Genomic DNA, 4965 nt, shown 5'->3' with positions numbered 1-4965 from the left:
GACCAGGTTGCCCAGAGCTCTGTTGAGCCTCACCTATCTCCAGGGATGGGGCCCCAACCACCTCCCTGGGCAACCTGTTCCAGTGTTTCACCACCCTCATGGTAAAGACCTTGTTCCTAACATGCAATTTAACCCTGCTCTTCTCTAGTCTGAAGCCTTTGGCCCTCGTCCTATTGCTGCAGGCCTTTTTAAACAGTCCCTCTCCATCCTTCTTGTAGGCTCCCTTCAGGTACTGGAAGTTCGTCAGTAGTTCTCCCCAAAGCCTTTTCCAGGCTGAACAACCCCAGCTCACTCATCCTGTCTTTGTAGCAGCTGTGTTCCAGCCCCATGATCATTTTTGTGGCACTCCTCTGGACCCACTCCATCAGGTCCATGCCCTCCTTGTATTGAAGGCTCCAGACCTTAAACAATTTGGTAGTGTCTGTCTTCTGTGCATCTTCCTGTCTCAGATGTTGAGCTAGCAGCTGCTGCCTGGGTGTTTAAAATTCTGGTCTCAGGGCCTGATGAACCTATTTGTTTATTGGTGTAACAGGCCATTGAGCAATCCTGTAGTCATGATGTGGCAAGAACTATGACAGAGTGCCAGGTTTTGCTACACTGAATGAGTGTGGTTTTAAATACCAAACCATAATAAAATATTGATGCTTTGCTCAAAATTCTTTAGCCTGGAGACAAGAAAGCTCTAAGAAAACCTTTTAAGGAGTTTCAATACTTAAAGGGGGCTTTGTAAGAAAGATTGAGAAAGACTTTTTAACAGGGGCTGTAGTGAAAAGACAAGGGGTGGTAGTAGAGGAGGAGGTTTAGATTAGATACAAGGAAGAATTTTTTACCATGAGGGTGGTGAAACAGTGGCACAAGTTGCCCATACTTGTGGATGTCCCATCCCTGCAACTGTTCAAGGCCAGGCTCTATGGACCTTTGAACAACCTGGTCTAGTAGAACGTGTGCTTGGGGATATGGTCTAGGAGTGAACCTTGGAGAGTAGGGTTATTGGTTGGACTTGGTGATCCTGAGGATCTTTTCCAACTGGAATGTTTCTGTGATTCTTAATGCAGAGGAGTTGGAACTAGATGATCTTTAAGGTTCCTTTCAACACAACCCACACTATGATTCTGTGAAATTGCCAAAACATTCTTGCAAAATTACAATAAAATGTGAATTCCTCTCTCTTCAAGCATGAACCCACAGTTTTGTTGAGGGCTACAGGTCTATGCAGGCAGGGTCACTTGGAAAACCATTGTCTTTTGATGCCAAGATTGCTCTTCAGAGAATAAACCATTCTGTCGCTGTCTGGACAGCTTGTAGCATGGAAGTGCTATCACAGAGTGACAGAACGGTGGGGGTTGGAGGGAACTTCTGAAGATCACCTAGTCCAGCACATCCCACCCCCCGCCCCGCTAAAGCAGGTTCACCCAGACCATGTACCACAAACAAGTGATACATCCCCAAAGCAAAAGGACAACTTTAATCACTGTCATTGATGTCTTTAGGGCAGCCTTAGGCTTCCTTTCAGATTGTGAGGTCTGAACACAATCTGGAAGTTTTCCTTTCAGGCTGTGTTGAATTTTACACAAACTTCATGTAAAACAGCTGTTGTACAGTTCATCTAATAGGTAGTCAGCCCCCTGGTTATCACAGTCAGGGTTCCATGCTTTTGCCCAAAAGCCTCCCATGGGCTCAGACTCACAGTAGTCAGCCCAGATCCCCCCATTTCTAAGAGGTCCAACAGTCCATTCCATTATACTAAAGGTGCAGGGGGCCCTACACAATCTTCAGGCAGCCCAATATTTTCCCCAAGGCTGTTGTTGTTAAGAGGAAGCAGTGATTTTCTTCTAGCTGAAGTAACAATTAATTGAATCTTTCATGAATTATGTGAGGAGGCCAACAATTTCCAACCCTGTAATTATTGCTGTTTGTTCAGCTTGCTCACAGCTCCTTTATAAAGCAGCAGGCTTCAGTTCCAGCTGACTGCTGAACACATGTACACTGGCAGGTGTCAAAAGCAAGCAAACTGAAGAAAGAAAAGGACTACTTGGACCAAAGAATTCAGAACAATTCTACTACCACATAATTACTACACCACAGAACAGTTTCCTTGGGCTATTGAAAAAACCAAAAGTATTTAAAAGCTGTTTCTTATACATAAACCAAGGCTGGGCTTGTGTTTATTATTTCAAGTAGTATTTCGGAGTTTGAAACCAACAATGAAAGACTGGATTGTTGTGGCCTAATGCAAAAACAATTCCATCACTGTCATGTCAGAAGAAATCAGTGGAAATTGAGAAAGAAGCTTTTACTGGTTGGGAAGTAGTAAGTCATCAGCTGAGTAGTCTTACTCCAAGGCTATGACAAAGCCATAAAAGTTAAGAAGGCAAGGCAAGCACCTAGGCAGGAGTCAGAAAGAATGGCTCCATAAAATGTGAGCATCATTACTCTGAATCACACAATCAACCACACTGGTGGGGGTTGGAAGGGACCTCTGAAGATCATCTAAGTCCAACACCCCTGCCAAAGCAGGGTCACCTACAGCAGGTTACCCAGGATCAAAATGTCCATGTGGGTTTGCAGTCTCTCCAGAGAAGGAGACTCCACAACCTCTCTGAGCCTGCTCCCAGGCTTTCCCAGGTTAAGGGAAAGCCGTTTCACCAGAGTGCTTCACTCTGGAGCCACAAAATCTGAACTGTATTCACAGGCTTTACTTCAGTTCACAGAACTGGTAACATCAGCAGCATATTCAGATGTCCGACTTCTTCCTCTAAATCTCATGAGGTTTCCTGTTCAAAAATGACTTAAACACTTGTCTCCACATCTTCTGGCACTTCAGTGACCTGAAAAATGAGTACACTGATTTACACTGATAAGGTAGGGGAAACCTCATCCAACCTGAGGGGAGGTTGGAGGTAAAAGGAGGCCAGCCTCTTCTCTGTGATGACAAACAACAGGACTATAGGAAATGGTTACAGGCTGCCCCAAGGGAGGTTCAGGCTGGATATTAGGAAATATTTCTTCACAGAGAGGGTTCTCAACCATCGGAATGGTCTGCCCAGGGCAGTGGTGGAGTGGTGTTTAAGTAGCATGTGGATCTGGTGCTTAGGGACATGGTTTAGGGTTGACCCTACAATGCTGGGTTGAGGGTTGGACTGGATGATCTTTGAGGTCTCTTCCAACCTGATGTTTTCTGTGAGATTCTGTGATCTCTGCTCCCTCACCTCCATGCAGACAGGGGATCTCATTTGCCACATACCAGGAACACTGGGGACTGAGGTTACAAGCCTACCATTAATCCTGTGTGATCTTAGACAAGCCATTTCTCCCCCTAGAGGCATCATGACTTTGGTAATAAGTGAATTGCACAAATGGATTTAACATCAGCCCCCTGATTACTCTACAGAGGATTGAAATTTATTGCTACCCAGCTTAAGTTTCCCTAAATTAACTGGTTTCAAAGTCTTTGCAGACACACTTTGGCAATTAGAATACAACATATAATTGCTTTTTTAAAGAAAAACAGGTATTAGAAGAGGGAGTGCTTTATCAAAGAGACTGTGACTTGAAAGGAAAACATCTCTCGTGAAAGGACTGAAATGTTCATTATGCAAATGGATAGAGCACCTCTCATTATTTCCTGCCACTTGAGTAAGGAAGTTGCCATCAATGCTCTTCAGAACCTTCTGAACTGCTTATTTCTTGCTGTGTTGTCCCTCCAATAGATATTGAGGACCAGGACTGGTGAATGTGAAGCTACTTCTAGATGTCTGTAGAGGGCCTCATCAATTCTTTTCTGGTTAGGTGATCTACAGCCAACACTCACTATAATGTCACCAGTACCTCTCATCTCTTTAGTCCTTAGCCATAAGCTCTCAGTCCGCACATTGTCCATCCCCAGGCAGACCTCCATGCATTGCTGATGTGTTCTCATGCAAATGTCAGCTCCACCACTTCACCTTCTCTTCCTAAAGAGCCCGTCTTCCCTCAAGAGCCTGTATCCCTTCAGAGCAGCACTCCAACCATGTGAGTCATTCCACCATGTCTCCATGACCCAAACAAGATTGCAGCTCAGCCACCTCAACTGGATGGCCCTGCAACATTTCCTGACACAACAGCTTCAGAGAAATGACTGAGGGAATGCAGAGCTTCAAGGCCTTCAGGACTGCTGATGAAAAAAGTGAAGATAGCGATGAAATAGACTACCTTGACCTCAGGAAGGTTTTTAACAGTTTTGAATGAGGTGGATTGTGAACTGACTGAGCAGCTGGTCCCAAACCAGTGGGCAGTGGCACAAAGTGCAGCTGGAGGCCCCTAACTAGCAGTGCATCCCACCCAGGGATCAATACTGTGTTTCAAGATAGTCATGTTCCTTCAGCTTTTCATCATTCCATCTCTGTGTAAACTGTACCAGCTAACAGGTACTCTCAGCCCAAGAGGGAAGAGCAAAAACATGAAATGGGTGGCTACCAAGTATGTGGAGAGCACAATCAGAAATCCCTCATCCAGCTCTGAGAGACTGATGGGCAGTTAAGATGGTTGACAGGCACAGTTCTGCCTACTGAGATCATTAGATTACATTCTGAAACAGAATATTTGGCTCTCACTTGGGGATTGCTATCCACATGCACCAGGCTGCCTACACACATACACAGCCCTGCCTCCCAGACTAACTTCTAATATCTTTAGATGCTTCACAGGATCCCCTTTTGCTTCACAATCCAGTACACGACCATGTTCCTAGTGTCTTAAGGATTGCAATGAGGTCACCACCCACAGCTCATCCTTCTGCCAAGCCCATCTGGAATTCTATGAAACAATTAAAAACACATCCTACGATCTGCCTAGTAAGTTTGAGGAGACATTAAAACTACCAAAAAGTCAAGAGAGTCTTTAATACTATGAAAATGGTATTGATACTAGAAAATGTTCAGCAACCTAAGGTCAGTAGCTGCTATGGATCATCTGTATCTGGAAAAA

The sequence above is a fragment of the Dryobates pubescens genome, chromosome 9 (assembly GCF_014839835.1).
Source record: "Dryobates pubescens isolate bDryPub1 chromosome 9, bDryPub1.pri, whole genome shotgun sequence".
In the NCBI taxonomy this organism is placed as follows: domain Eukaryota; kingdom Metazoa; phylum Chordata; class Aves; order Piciformes; family Picidae; genus Dryobates; species Dryobates pubescens.
The sequence above is the reverse complement of the archived record's forward strand: the minus strand, read 5'-3'. Positions refer to the sequence as shown.